This window comes from Ornithorhynchus anatinus, chromosome 12 (assembly GCF_004115215.2).
Source record: "Ornithorhynchus anatinus isolate Pmale09 chromosome 12, mOrnAna1.pri.v4, whole genome shotgun sequence".
NCBI lineage: Eukaryota > Metazoa > Chordata > Mammalia > Monotremata > Ornithorhynchidae > Ornithorhynchus > Ornithorhynchus anatinus.
This window is the reverse complement of record NC_041739.1, coordinates 46,571,432-46,588,205: the sequence shown is the minus strand read 5'-3', so window position 1 is coordinate 46,588,205 and position 16,774 is coordinate 46,571,432. Positions and strand designations below refer to the sequence as shown.

Below are 16,774 nucleotides of genomic sequence, written 5' to 3'. Positions count from 1 at the left end.
AATCAATCATCAATCCATCATATTTACTGAATGCATACTGTATGCAGAGCACTGAACTAAGCACTTGGGTGAGTATAATATAACAATAAAACATTCCCTGCCCACAAATAGCTTACATTCTAGATGGGGAAACAGACATTAATATAAATAAATAACTTTATGGATCTATTCATGAGTGATGGTGGGACTAGGTGGGGGTGAATAAAGGCAGCAAATCAGGATGAATAGAAAGGGAGTGAGAAAAGAAGAAATGCATGGCCTAGAGACAAGAGAAAGTTTCTATCCACATTCATAATGGTTCTTCTTGATACCTGATACTGAGGATCTTGGGGAACCACTGACAGAGAAAGATACAGAACAAGTAGGATCTCCCTTTCTTGGGAACACTTTGCACTGAAAGGGCAGGCCCAGGAATGGGCTGTCTCCCTGCTCTTCTGGTCTTACAGAGTTTGGGTTAAGTGATCAGGTGGCCTTGCAAGATGGTGCAGTCACTGATGTTAGACTCCATCACCCCAATCTGGTCCTGTTGGCCAGGACTCAGAGTGTAAGAAGGAGAGAGAAGCAATAAGAACAAATATGGTATTTGCTAAACACGTACAGTCTAATTCCATTCCATTCCATTCCATTCAATTCAATCATATTTATTGAGTGCTTACTTTGTGCAGAGCACTGTACTAAGTGCTTGAAAAGTACAGTACGGCAATAAAGAGATACAATCCCTGCCCACAACAGGCATACAGTCTAGAGGGGGGAGACATACAACAAAACAAGTAATTATAAATAAATATAATTATAGATATATACATATATACGTAAGTGCTGTGGCGGGGGGAGAGTAAAGGGAGCGAGTCGAGGTGACGCGGAATAGAGGGGAGCTGAGGAAAAGAAGGCTTAGTCTGGGAAGGTCTCTTGGAGGAGTTGTGCCTTCAGTAGGGCTTTGAAGGGGGGGGAAGAGTGATTCTTTAATGGATTTGAGGAGGGAGGGCATTCCAGGCCAGAGGGAGGATGTGCGCCACGGGTTGGTGGTGAGACAGGAAAGATTGAGGCACAGTGAGAAGATTAGCATCAGAGGAGTGGAGTGTGTGGGCTGGGATGTAGGAGAGAAGGGAGGTAAGGTAAGATGGGGCAGGGTGATGCAAGGTGATGGACAGCGTAAAAGCCAATAGTGAGTAGTTTTTGGTTTTTTTTTTATTCGGAGGTGGATAGGCAACCACTGGAGATTTTTGAGGAGGGGGTATCATCCTGAGTATTTCTGGAGAAAGATAATCCGGGCTATGGAATGAAGTATGGAGTGAAGTGGGGAGAGACAGGAGGTTGGAAGGTCAGAAAGGAGGCTGATGCAGTAATCCAGTTGGGACAGGATGAGAGAGAGTACTAATGTGGTAGTGGTTTGGATGGAAAGGAAAGGGTGGATCTTGGTGATGTTGTGAAGGTGAGACCGACAGGATTTGGTGATGGCTTGGCTATGTGAGGTGAATGAAAGAGCGGAGTCAAGGATACACCAAGGTTAGGGGCTTGTGAGACAGGAATCAGCGACGGGAAAGTTCAAGAGAGGACAGGATTTGGGAGGGAAGATAAGGAGCTCTGTTTCAGACATGTTGAGTTTGAGATGGTAGGAGGACATCCAAGTAGAGATGTCCTCAAGGCAGAAAGAGGTGCAAGCCTGGAGGGAGGGAGAGAGAACAAGGGAGGAGATATAGATTTGGGTGTCATCCACATAGAGATAATACTTGAAGCCATGGGAGAGAATAAGTTCCCCATGGGAGTGAGTGAAGATGGAGAATAGAAGAGGAACAAGAACTGAACTTGAGGGAACCCTACAGTTAGGGGATGGGGGAGGAAGAGGAGGAGTCCGCAAAGGAGACTGAGAATGAACGGCCAGAGAAATAAGAGGAGAACCAGGAGAGGACGGAGTCAGTGAAGCCAAGGTTGGATAATATATTGAGGAAAAGGGGATGGTCCATAGTGGTAATGGGGAAGGAGAACAGATACTTAATCTCCATTTTACAGATGAGAAAACTGAAGCCCAGGGAAGTAAAGTGTCTTGTCCAAGTGGCGGATACAGGATGAAAACACAGGCCCTATGGTTCCCAGGTCAGCACCCTTTACAATAGACCCCAATGTAACACTTAAGAGAAAGAGTGGCTCGTTTCAGGGCTGCCTACCACATCATTACTGCCGTGGCTGTACCATTCTACCCTCTGTGGAAATGACAGTGGGAATAGCAAGCTTGGCAGCATCTACACCAGTGGGCATGGTAGCAAAAACCCTACTTCTTTGAAACTCCTGCTCTCTTTCTAGTTTGAACTTTCAAAATATGATGATTTTACAATTGGGCATTACTGCTCCAGACAGTCATCTTTTCCTTTGCTTTAGGTTAACTTCTCATTCCCTAAATATCTCCATTATGATCCTTCTTGGGTAATGTTTCTGAATAGCCAGTAAAAGGAGAAAATTCAGAACTGCTGCTGCTATCTAGGCTCACATTAATCATGCAACACAGATTTTTTCTTTTGTTTCAAGGTACTTCATGGAAACCATCTTAATTTAAACTCATAAATCTTCAGGCCTCAAGCAAACTTTCCCCTTGACTTACCATTTTCAAAAACATGTGCTCTTTTAATAACTGATACCAAGCATTTCAATGCTTTTCTTATAAAATATAACTCAAAGTTTTTAAACCAATCTTTTTCAATTCTTCAACTGGGAAATTGGAGGGAGTATATTAGAGGCCTGAAGATTTCTGAGTTTAAATTAGGATTGTCCCCATTAAGTACAGAGTGCAAAAGATACACTCTGAAAGACACTTGGGACACTCTGAAAGACACTCGGGAACATAGTCTCACCGTTGATGGTATCACCTTCGAACTGAAAGGTCAACTACCATTGCTCTGACCCAACCGTGTTGCTTCTGCATTGTTTTTTGAACAACAAAAGTACAAGGTAAAACACTCCAAGAAAAACGAAGGTCCTTGAATTGAATGTATTTTGTAAAGGACCCCATTCTTAACTACAGTCAGTTCTCCGGTAAGACTAGGGTGGAATTCTGGGAGGTAATGGAAAACTGGTGTTTACAATAAAAATAACTGTGGTATTTGTTTAGCTCTTACTTTGTGCCAAGTGCAGGGGTGGACACAATATAAGCAGGTTGGACATAGTCCCAATCCCATATGGGACTTGCAGTCTAAGTGAGAGGGAGAACAGGTACTTAATCCCTATTTTATAGATGAGGAAACTGAGGCACAGAGCAGTGAAGTGGCTTGCCCAAGATCACACAGCACACAAGTAGTAGAACCCAGGTCATCTGGTTCCCAGACCCACGGTTTTTTCATTAGGCCACAATGCTTCTCGGGTATCTGCATAGCTTTATTTGAACTGCTTTTTTCAGTTCATCAAAAGAACTAGAATGTGGCCTCTTTTGCTAGGTCCTTGTTAGAATCAGTAATATCTTATTTGAGCTGAATGTATTCTACCTAAAACTTTGCCTGTAATCAAACCTTGCTGGATGGACTATATGAAAACACAACAATTCAAAAGATTTGATGAAAAATGAGCCAAATGATTATTTTAGAATCTGTTGAAACACCCATGCGGGCTTTTCCTGCCTCTGATCATTAGACTTGAGAGTTTAGCCTGTAAAACTGTTGCCACTGATGCCTTAATATCTGTAAATCAAATGCAGATTGACTGGGTGAATAAACTAGCTAGTAATCGAGACTAATTATGCCCTCACATGCTCAGTCATATAGAAATTTAATAAACGAGCAGGCAAGGAAAAGTTATTTTGAGAGACGACCACCAATCTCAAGGATTTAATGCTCAAATGTCTGGGCAGGTCTAAAGAAAACCAAGGAAAGCATACGATAAACCCAGTGACTTATTGTACATTATCTTTATGTTAGGTTTAATTAGGCTGTGGAGGGAAATTTGAGTCTATATGAGGGAAGATGGTTGTTTAGATGTTTAATCTGGTGATTTTATAGGCAAGGTAGACACTGGTGAATGTTGCTTGCATTGATGTAATTTTCTGGTCTGGTGATGAAATCGACTGTGGCCTGGGGATTTGTCAGTCTGAAAGGTTCCATGGTATGCCTTCCACATTGTGTCTTAGCCTCTGATTATAAAACATTAAGGGCATTTCTCAAGATCCTTTTCTGTGCATTTATCAAGACAGGATTCATATTGTAGCAAAAAGAAAAGTAGTAAATCTGACAGCCAGATATATAGCATTGAGCTATCCACGCTAAAGTGGGAGGGGAGAGGAAATGAAATACAGGCCCACTCCATGATATAGCAGGGTTATGTTCCTTGATTGCTAAAGAAATCTGCCCGTACCTAGAGCATTTCTCCATGGGGATCCCTGTTCTCTCCAACTACATCCCCTCCCAGGATTCTGTTAGCCCAGGCATCACTTGCAACCTACCAGACTAAGGAGGAAAAATATATATGAAAGTAATAGAGGAAGAGAATAACACATCAAAATTTCAAGAATTAAATAGTAAAAGCAATGATAAATGCAGTCATAACAATCATAATGTCCAAATGTCCATGCTTCAACTTTGCACTTTACTCCTTCCAGTCCCACAGATCTTATGTATATATTTGTAATTTTATTTATTTGTATTGATGCCTGTCTCCCCTCCCCTTAGATTGTAGCAGGGAATGTGACTGTTTATTGCTGTACTGTACTCTCCTAAGTGCTTAGTACAGAGCTCTGCACACAGTAAGTGCTCAATAAATATGATTGAATAAATGAACTGAATGAAGAGAGTACACCTATTTCTCCTTTAAACTTTATCCACATTTGGATTAACCGATATTGTCCTCTCTTGGTTCTTCGATCTCTCTGACTGCTCCTTTTCAGTAATTTTGCAGGCTCCTTCTCTCCTTCCCACCCTCTGACAGTAGTTGCCCCTCAAGGTTCAGTTCTAGGTACCCTTCTATTCTCCTTCTACATCCATTCCCCTGGATAACTCATTCACTCACATGGCTTCAATTACTATATCTATGCAGGTGACTCCCAAATATATATCTCCAGCCCTGACTTCTCTCCTTTCCTGCAATCTTGCATTTCCTCCTGCCTTCAAGACATACCTACTTGGACGTTTGGCCGTCACATCAAATTCATTGTCTAAAACTGAGCTCCTTATATTCCCATCCAATCCCTGATCCTCTCCCTGTCTTTCCCATCTCTGTAGATAACACCACTATCCTGTTTGTCTCACAAGCCCAAAACCTTGGCATGGTCCTCAAATCATCTCTCTCATTCCACTCATATATTCAATTTGTCACCAAATCCTGTCGGTTCTACCTCACAATGCTGCTAAAATCTGCCTTTCCTTCTCCTTCCCAACTGCGACCATGTTGATCCAAGCACTTATCCTTTCTTGTCTTGAATAAAGTAACTGCCTCCTTGCTGATCCCCCAGCCTCCCGTTTCTCCCCACTCCAATCCATACTTCACTCTGCTGCAGAGATCAACAAAAAAGTTCAGTCCATGTCTCCCCACCTATCTACTTCAGCATCAAACAGAAAATCTTTACCTTCAATTTTAAAGCACTCAATCAGCTCACCCTATCTTACGTCCCCTAACTAATTTCCTAATACAGCCCAGTCTGCACACCCCACTCCTCTAGCGCCAGCTTACTCACTGAGCCCCAATCTTTCCTATTTTGCTGCTGACCCATTTCCAATATCCTCACCCTAGCCTGGAACTCCTGCCCCCTCCATATATTCTACACCACCACTCGCTCCACCTTCAAAGCACAATTAAGGGCACCTCTTCTCCATGAGGCCTTCCCTGATTGTCTTCTTTTCCCCAGCTCACTCTCCCTTCTGTGTTGTCTATGCACTTGCATCTTTGACTTTTGGGCATTTGACAATTGCCCCACCCCAACCCCAAAACACTTTTATACATATCTTTAAATTATTAATTATAAATTATTATTCATATTAATGTCTGTCTCCCCATCTAGACTGTAAGTTCATTATGAGAAGAGAACATTTCTGCTAATTCTGTTGTATTATATTCTCCCAAGTGCTTAGAACAATCTTAGTTCTACCATTACAACATTGCTAAAATCTGTCTTTTCCTCTCCAACCAAACTGTTACCATGCTGATCCAAGCACTAACCCTATCCCACCTTGACCACTGCATATCCCTCCTTGCTGACCTCCCAGCGTTCTGTTTCAACCCACTCCAATCCATACTTCACTCTGCTGCATTGATCATTTATCATCAAAAATGTTCAGTCCACATCTCCCCACTCCTCAAGAACCTTCAATTGCTTCCCATCCACCTCTGCATCAAACAGAATTTCCTTACTACTGGCTTTAAAGCACTCAACCGATTCGCCCCATTCTACCGCACCTCACTAATCTAATACTTTTCATTCATTCATTCATTCATTCATTCATTCATTCATTCATTCACTCACTCAAACGTATTTGCTGAGCCCTTACTGTGTGTACAGCAATGTAATAAGTGCTTGGGTGAGTACAATATAACAGTAAACAGACACATTCCCTGCCCATAATGAGCTTATAGTCTATAAGGGGAGGCAGATATTAACATAAATGAAAAATTTTAGATATATACATAAGTACTGTGGGGCTGGGAGGGGAGATGGATAAAAGGGGCAAGTCAGGACAATGCAGAATGGAGTGGGGAAAAAGGAGAGGAGGGCTTAGTCTCTTGGAGGTGATATGCCTTCAACAAGGCTTAGAAAGGGGAGAAAGTAATTGTCTGTTGGATTTGAGGAGGGAGGGCATTCTAGGCAAGAGGCAGGATGTGGGTGAGATGTTGGTGATGAGATAGATGAAATCGAGCTACAGTGAGAAGGTTAGCATTAGAGGAGCGAAGTGTGAGGGCTGGACTGTAGTAAGAGAGTAGAGAGGTGAGATTTGAGGAGGCAAGACAATTGAATACTTTAAAGCTAATGGTGAGGAGTTTTTATTTGATGCAGAGGTGGATGGGCATCCATTGGAATTTCTTGAGGAAACACCTACTACATACAGCCCAGCCCGCACACTTCACTCCTCTAGTGCCCTACTCTCATCTATCTTGTCGCTGACCCCTTTCCAAAGTCCTCCCTCTGGGCTGGAAGACCCTCCCTTTTCATAACCAACAATTTCTCTCCCCATCTTCAAAGCCTTATTGAAGATACATCTCCAAGATACTTTCTCTGACTAAGCCCTCATTTCCTCTCTTTCCACTCCCTTCTGTGTCACCTTGACTTCCTTCCTTTACTTCAACACTTTCCTCCCAGCCCCACAGCACTTATGCACATATCCATAGTTTATTCATTCATATTAGTGTCTGGCTCCCCCTTCTAGACTGTAAGCTTGTTGTTGGCAGGGAATGTGTCTCTTATACTGTTATGCTGTACTCTCCCAAGTGCTAGTATAGTGTCCTGCATACAGGAAGCACTCAATAAATACAATTGATTGATTGTTGAGAATGGGCATAACTAAATTTATAAATACTAGAGGAGGCTGTGGGGTTGAAATGGCTTGGACAGGAAAGATTAGAGAAGATGGAAGGATTAATAAGAGTCTAGATATATTAAGGATGATAAATCTATGTTGGGTTATTAGAAGAAAAAGTTGTGGATATCAATGTTTAATTAAGGTTTCTTAGAAAATTAAGTTTGTTTTAGCTAACCAGGTGAAATTGACGTAGTTTCCTCCATGACACATTACAAATTAATTCTGTCAAGTGAATTGTATCCATGATCTCAAAACTTCTGAATAAAACTCAATAATGAAATTTATACCTCCACCAAATAAAAGCTTATTGTGAAAGTTTACTCTAACACCATGAAAATACTAGACTTTTAATGGATATGCATCATCAGGAAACTGATCATGTCTACTAACGCTACTGCACTCTCCCAAGCATTTAGTACAGTGCTTTGCACAGAGTAGGGGCTCAAAAAATACCATTATTTGATTGGTTGTTTGATAGGAATCAAATAGATTAAATGGAGAATTTACATTTTTTAGAATGCCCATCTGAGCCAGTGAACCATATTTGTATACTGTTGTCCTTCTTATTTGAAGACACCATTAATGGTGAAGTTCGCCTAAAATGACCAAGACCTTGGCTGAAACTACTAATGTGGGCTCCACAGTCCCTAGCACATTAGGCTTGCAAAAATGTTGTCCCTTCTGTTGTTCATTCATTTATTCAATTGTATTTATTGACCACTTACTGTGTGCAGAGCACTGTACTAAGTGCTTGGAAAGTGCAATACAGTGATAAAGAGAGACAATCCCTGCCCACAACAGGCTTACAGTATGGCTGGGGAGCCATGGGGGAGAGAGACATCAAAACAAGTAAACAGGCATCAATATAAATAAGCAGAGTTATATTTAATGTCTGTAGTGCCTGGCACCGCTTTCTCTAAGCTAGTGAACCACATCTGTAATACATAATTAAGAAAATGTCTTGTCCATTGTTCTTGTTAGTTAGAGAACTCTTGAATCACTCCATTAGAGAGGCAGATGGAGAATGTGTCTGCTAATTCTGTCATATTCTACTCTTCTAAGCTTAGTACAGTGCTCTGCACATAGTAGGCACTTAATGAATGTGACTGACTGACAGAGGCTTGCACATTGTTGAATTATACAACAATGCAATGCTTTTTCTTCCTGAAGATGTCCCTTAATCCCCACCACCTTTTCAATCAATCAGTGGTATTAATGCTTTTTGTTACAGAGCACTCTACTAAGTGCTGTGGAGAGTTCAGTAGCGTTAGTCTAGCAGTAGTGTTGGGAGACATGATACCTGCCCTCAAGGAGCTGACAATCTTATGAGCTGGACTCCCAGTCTTGCTCATCGCAGGTCTCTAAAAGTCCACCGCTCTCCCCACTTTCAAAGCCCTCCTGAAAACACATCTCCTCCAAGAGGTCTTCTTGGACTTTACTTCTGTATTTCCCCAGTCTGCCCTCCCCTCTGTGGTGACTATGCATTTGGCTTTCCACCCTTACACCACTATGTAAATATTCTTATACTCTACTATTTTCCCTATCCCTAATCTATTATAATGTCTGTGGGCAAGGACTGCATCTCCCAACTTAGTGCTGTACACATGGTAAGTGTTCAATAAATACCATTGATTGTTAAGCCCTGAGAGTTTCCCATCAGAACTGAAAAGACCTAAAGTGGTGACTTCCTGGCCTATGGTTGGTGGTGTTACCAAAGGAGGAGAAAATGAGGAGGTGGCATGGGTTCAGGACCTGACCAGGTAAGCACTGTTTCAATGAAGCCAAGGGAAGCAGTAAGCCCCTATGAGAAGAGCATAGGACTAAGAGTCAGCAGAACCAGGATCTAATCTCAGATCCACCACTGGTCTGTTTGTGGTCTTATTTTTGTTATATTGTACTCTCCTAAATGTTTAGTACAGGGCTTTGCGCATAGTAAGCGCTCAATAAATATGACTGAATGAATGAATGGATCAATAAATGAATCAATGATCTGCTATGGAAGCTGCATGGCCTAGTGGATAGAGTGCAAGCCGGAGTCAAAAGTAGTAGTCTACTCCTACTTAGAGTGTGAGCCCCTCCAGATTGAAAGCTCCTTGTGCACAGGGAGCATATCTACCAACTCTGCTATACTGTACTCTCCCAATCGCTCAGTACACTGTTCTGTTCATAGAAACTGCTCAATAAATATCACTGATTGATTGACTGAGGTGGGACAGATACTGTGTCCACCCTGATGATCTTGTATCTAACTTAGCACTTGGTACAATGCTTACCATATGACAAGTACTTAACAAACCGGGTTCTAATACCGGATCTGACACTTGCCTGCTGTGCAACCGTGGGCAAATCACTTCACTTTTCTGTGCTTCGGTTACCCCTCTGTAAAATGGGGATTAATACTGTGATACCCATGTGGGACATGGACTGTGTCCAACTTGATTTGCTTCTATCTACCCCAGTGCTTAGTACAGTACCTGGCACAGGGCACTTAAATACCAAAAACAAAGGGCAGCTGAAAGATCTAGGAGGTCTAAGACAGAGTTGAGCCCATTGGACTTGGCTAAAAGAACATTACTGGAGAAGTCAGTGAGCTCTGTCTTGGTGAAAGAGCCGAAAATGAGATTGCAGTGGGTCAAGAAGACAGTTGGAAGAGAGGATGTGGGTGTGTATAACCTGTTCAATGAGGGTGGAAAGAAATGGAAGCAGGGAGACCAGGGAGAAGCTGGAGAGGACAAAAGGATCCAGAGAAAGATTTTTAGTACAGGAGAGACATAATAGTAATAATAATAAAAGTAATAATATCTTCAATATCTTGAATCTGAAAAGTGCTTTCATTTTTCCAGAGTGTTTTCATATCAATTATCATGCTTTATCCTGACAACATCCCTGTCCTCTCGGTTATCATCCACATTTTATAGATGAGTATATGGAGGCACCGAGTTGAGGCTAAGTAACATCTCAGGTCACAGGGCAGGGAATGGAAGAAATGAGATTAAAAAAGGAGATCAGGAAAAACCGGCATGGGTGAAGGAGAAAGGGGACAGAGAAAGGAGGAGATAAAGAGGGGGGCACAGGTAAAACAGATGGATTAAGGTGGATTAAAAAAAGACGAGGGAGGGGGCCAGATCATCTGGGCTATCCCAGAAGTAACTACTCCTGGATGTTGTGATGAAAAGCAAATGTTACATTTTACTTATTTCCTGGATTTGTACCATTTGGTAGTGGTTCTGAAATAAGGGGTTATTATACTTGATTCCTCTTATCAATCAACTTTATTTATTGCATGCATACTGAGTGTAGAGCACTGTACTAAGCACTTGGGAGAATATAATATAATACATAAATTCTGGCTCACAGCTAGCTTACAGACTAGAGGGGGATGCAGACATTGATATAAATAAATAAATTACAGATATGTACATAGATGCTGTGGTGTTGGGAGAGGGGGTGAATAAAGGAAGCAAATCAGGGTGATGCAGAAGGGAGTGGAGGAAAAGGAAAAGAGGGTTCAGTCAGGAAAGGTCTTTTAAGGATGTGCTTTCAATAAGGCTTCGAAGGGGTGGAGAGTAATTGCCTGATGGATATGAAGAAGGAAGGAGTTCTGGGTCAGAGGCAGGATGTGGGCGAGAGGTTGGCGGTGTGGACACCAATTTTTAACTAGCCTCATTCTTTTTTGTTTTCCATCTTCATTTTGCATTAATCTACCTTTTTCCCCAAATCATGCTTCAGCCAAACCCCTCCTCTGATTATTTTGTATCTACTCCAGCAATGAGTACAGTGCCTGGCACATAGTAAGCACTTGAACAAATACTATTTAAAAAAAACCAAATCCCTCTGTTTGACTTTGTTCTAAATGCTGTTTCCTCCATGTGCTAAGGTATTAGCTGCTTTTTGCTCCCTCCTACTGTGAGCCACATATGGTACAGGAACTGTGTCAACAAGTGATTAACTTGTATCCAACCTAGCCCTTAGAACAATGCTTGACACTTAGTGAGCACTTAATATAATAAAAATAATACAGAACTTATATGTGAGACTCCAGAACCTTAACAATTTAAACACGAGTTATTGGCTTGGACAGCATCCCTCTTGGTTTTGAACAGCTATCCAGCAAGTCGTATTAAAAAATGTACATTACGTAATACAGTGTGTCTAAGTGATACTTCAGAGGGCAACTTTGAAATTTCACTGATGAAGGAGGCACCCATCTTTTGACATACTATGAATACAGCTCCATATCAAGGTTCATATGGGTCTGGACTGTTTGCTGCTTCCTCTGGTTTTGTCTCAGCCTTGGGACATTTCTTTTCTAAAAGATAACATATTTCCTAGTTAACAGGATTTCCTAAGTTCAGTTTCACATGGTTTGAACAGAAACAATGAAAAATGAAGAGGGTCCGTAACCAACACACTTGGTTGTTGAGCATTCCAGAAAAAAGATACCCCTCCAAAACTTCCAACTAAGTCCCAAGTATTTTAGCTTTTACATATTACTTATAATTAGTAATTTAGTGTTCCTGCATTTTGAAGTTTTAAAACATGGTGCCTATTTCACAAATCTACTGAACAAATACTTCCAGCCATCTGTTGGATATTTTTCCAAACTGATTAGGTGACCGTTAGAAGCAGAAAGGCCTGGTGGATAGAGGATGGGCCTGGGAGTCAGAGGAATCTAGGTTCTAATCCCAGCTCTGCCATTTGTCTGCTGTTTGACCGTGGGCAAGTCACTTAACTTCTCTTTGCCTCAGTTCCCTCATCTGTAAAATGGGGATTAAGCCTGTGAGCCCAATGTGGAACAAGGACTATGTCCAAACTCAGGCAGTCAGTCAACTGTATTTATTGAGCGCTTACTGTGTGCAGAGCACTGTACCAAGCGCTTGGGAGAATACAATATAACAATAAACAGACACTTTCCCTGCCCATAGCAAGCTTACAGTCTAGAGGGGGAGAGAGACATTAATATAAATAAATTACAGATATATATGTAGATATATATACATATGCATATGTACATTTACATATGTATATATGTATATATGTGTGCTGTGGGGCTGGGAGGGGGAATGAATAAAGGGAGCTAGTCAAGGCAATGTAGATCTATACCAGCATTTAGTACAGTGCCTGGCACATAGTAAGCACTTAACAAATAATGTGAGCAACTGTGAAATAAGCAAACCTCCCTATTTCTTAAATGAGAGCAGTCTTGTTCAGATTTAATATTTGAAAATTGTAGCAATTAAGAGAATTTTTATAATTTTTACATACATATATTTCCATTAAAGTATGAAACAACTCAACAGCTATGCAAAGCTTAACCATACTTTAATAAGGGATGGAAAGCAGCATGGCCTTGTAGAGAAAGCACAGGCTATGGAATGAGGATTTCTGGGTTCTCATATCACCTTCACCACTTGCCTGTTTGACCTTGGGCAAATCACTTTATTCCTCTGTGCTTCAGTTATCTCATCTGTAAAATGGGGATGGAGACTGTGAGCCCCATGTGGGACGTGGATTGTGTACAGTTTGATTAGCTTGTATCTTCCCCAGTGCGTAGCACACTGATTGGCTTAACAATTTAAGTGCTTAACAAATACCATAGTGATTAAATGAAGGCAGAGGAAGTTGGAATGTAAATGGCTCTAATCTAGGTCTTTCTGCCTTTCTTTTAGTGGTATTTACTACGTGCTTACTATGTACCAGGGTCTGTACTAAGCACTGGCACATAGTACAGAAGCTAATCAGGCTAGACACAATCCATGTTCCAAATGCAGCTCAGTTTTAATCCCCATTTTACAGATGAGGGAACTGAGGCACAGGAAAGTTAAGTGACTTGCCCATGGTCACACAGCAGACAAGTGGCAGAGCTGGGATTAGAAACCAGGTCCTTCTGCCTTCCAGGCCCATTCTCTATCCATTAGGTCATGCTGCCTCTCACATTACTCACTGCTCTCCCCCTAATTTAACAGCCACTGATGTTTTAAAAGTAAATCAACAAAGGCCCTCACAAGTAATGTTTCCATTCTCACCACTTGTTACAGTAAACTATAACTGTGACTGGTCATTTATAATTAGGGTGTGTATGTCCTTAACTTTTTATTAGACACACTGATAGTCAAGGACTTATAGGTATGTCTTCTTTGCATTATCTACTTCTCCACCTTCCAACCAAGGGTGAAAAAAGATCCCTATAAAAGTTTTGAAATGTACCAGAGAGTAAAAAACCCCCACCAAAACCAGACATTGTTTTGAAAACAGAGGTAGTCCATTAATTGTAAGGCTATCCAGTAGGAAAGAAGTTCTTGATGAAGTCTTCATTCATATCACTTACAATCCATATTCCACATCAAATGGCAGGCCAGTTTCACTTAAAATAAGCTCCTGAAACAGAGTCAGCTCTCAAACAACAAGGCAATAGTCATGGCAGCACAACTTCCCTGGATGAGATCTGCTAAAGGAATGAATGAAGGAATGACTGGACAACAAAGCAGCTTCTGAATGTTGAACTGAAATGCATCATAAATTAGATGTAAGCTCTAGAATATAAACTCATTATGGGCAGGGAATATGTCCACAAATTCTACTGTACTGTATTCTCCCAAGCACTTAGTACAGTGCTCTGCACATAGTAAGTGCTCAAAAAATATCCTTGATTGATATACTATCAAGAACAAGAGCCCGGGATACCAGTATTGAATATTTTTCTGCTCCTTTGGGAAGACCTTCTACTTCTACAGGCTTAGAAACAAAATCAACCAAATTCCTAGGGACAGACAAAAAAAAGAAATGCTGTAGGCAAGTAGCATCTTTCACCAGGAGAGCCAACATATAACCAAAAATCTACATCAGCAACACAGGACTAAATGTTGTCACAGAACTCTGCTTCCTTGGCAGCCCAGTGACCAACAATGACTTGTCTGCATTGACAGGCAAAAACTTAAAAAATAGAACTGAATCAGGACAACGCATCCTTTAGTAGAGTGCTAAACAACGTGTAGAGGCATTGAGTTATCAGCTGCAGAGCTGTCCATCCTTGTCTATGAGTGTGAGACCTGGATTCTCCACAGACACCATGGCCTACTCCTTGAGCAGGTCCACTAGATCAGTTATCGACTCTACTCTACATCAAATGGCAAAGGTCAGTATCACAAATAACAAAGCCCTAGAATTAAGTCAGCCTCCAAGCACTGAAGCTAAACACAGTTCAAGTGGTGCGGAGGAAAATGAGGGGGGACAGCGAGATCTGTAGTTCCGTTGGAGGACCTGAGACTGCAAGGTGGAAGGGTGTCAAGTCCAGGAGGAGTCAATGATAGGAAGGAGTTCGTCTCCTGGAACTACGGGAATCTTTTCTGTTATACCCACTTCCTGGTCATGTCATTCCACAGTGATTTGAAACTTTTAAAAATAAAGAAGACATCAAGTTAACCTGCATTTGACTTGCAGTCTGTGACCATTCCTTCTGGTAGGCATCCATCTCTCCATTACCAAAGTTGGCTGGATCTGAAATTCCTTCTAGAAAATCCCAGTAAGAGAGCAGATTGATTGCTGACCCACCACTGTGTGTCCATTTGTGGGTGCTCCAAGCAAGCAAAAAGCAGCTGAGAGCCAGCTAAGAGGCTTCCTTGCTTGTTTCTAGCCCCACTTGACAGCCATATGGTCACATGTCCACATGGTCACTAAGCCCACTGGAATTTCCCATTATCTCCCTGGGCCAGTCCAACACTGCTTATCACTACTCCTTTGTGACCCCCGGTTTCATCTCCCGAATACTCCAGCCCAGTCCAAGCCACCCAATCGCACTTATCCTGTTTTATTGCTTAGTTTCCTGGGAGATTTGATGCTTCTTGCCCCATAGGGATTGCAACTGGAAGCAGAGGGGTGAAGAAGCACTCCGCCCTGGGCTGGAGCACTACAGTCCTACATTTTTCAAATTTCCAGATGGGGACATTATTATATTACATTTATTTATATTTAAAGTCTGTCTCCCCCTTAGACTGTAAGCTCACTGTGAGCAGGGAATGTGTCAGTTATATTGTTATATTGTACTCTCCCAAGCACTTAGTACAGTGCTCTGCACACAGTAAGCACTCAATAAATACAATGTGATTGACTGATATACCGAGGGCATAATTTCTCTTATTTTCTCCTCTTAAGCCTTCCATTCCTCTTCTCTGCCCTAGGCTCCCCACTCTATGCTTCTCATCTGACTTCCACTATTTATGGCTACCCTCTGGACTTGTACTGGGATAGGTACAGGTGAAAGAATTCACTATTAAGAAATGTGTCCCCATGGTCCCAGCCTGCTGGGTGTTCAATGCCTATAGAAAACTTCGGAGGCCATATAATAATAATAATAATAATAATGTTGGTATTTGTTAAGCGCTTACTATGTGCAGAGCATTGTTCTAAGCACTGGGGCAGATACAGGGTAATCAGGTTGTCCCACATGAGGCTCACAGTTAATCCCCATTTTACAGATGAGGTAACTGAGGCACAGAGAAGTTAAGTGACTTGCCCACAGTCACACAGCTGACAAGCGGCAGAGCCAGGATTCGAACCCATGACCTCTGATTCCCAAGGCTGGGCTCTTTCCACTGAGCCACGCTGCTTCTCTAATGATTTCAGCAATTACATCACCCTACCACTGAAGCCCGCCAAGTGAATTCAGTATGGTGGGGAAGGAGATCATACTGGTAAAATAAATCGGCTCATCTCATGGTCTGAACCCAATGGTCCCAGTAGATTTGACACCCTGTAAAGAAGGATTTCCTATGATTTTCTTAAAATATCAAAGAGAGCAATGGCTTGGCCTAATGGACAGAGCATGGGCTTGGAAGTCAGAAGGACCTGGTTTCTAATCCCAGGTCTGCCACTTGTCTGCTGTGTAACCATGGGCAAGTCATTTCACTTATCTGTGCCTCAGTTGCCTCATCTGTAAAATGGGGATAGGGGCTGTGTCCAACCTGATTAAATTGTATCTACCTTAGTGCTTACTACAGTGCTTGGCACATAGTAAGCTATTAACAAAAACTATATAAAAAAACCCCAAAACTGATTTATCCAGATATTTCTACTCAGTGCACTCCTACGGTTTTAAAGATAGAGTAATTGATGCATCACACTATTCATTATTGACAGTAAATATTTAACAGAGCTAACCATAGCTATTCCTCCTTTCTAGAGCTATCAGTCAATCAATGGTATTGAGTGCTTACTGTGTGCAGAGTTTGGGAAAGTACAATTCAAACAAATTGGTAGACATGGCTCCTGCCTTGAAAGATCTTCCATTC

At 41.7% G+C, this 16,774-nt stretch overlaps 1 protein-coding gene across 1 annotated transcript in view; it reads right to left on the bottom strand.

Moving 5' to 3' along the window:
• TACR3 (tachykinin receptor 3) overlaps nucleotides 1-16,774 on the bottom strand; it is an 83,290-nt gene that overhangs the window by 8,266 nt on the left and 58,250 nt on the right. The window lies entirely within an intron of this gene.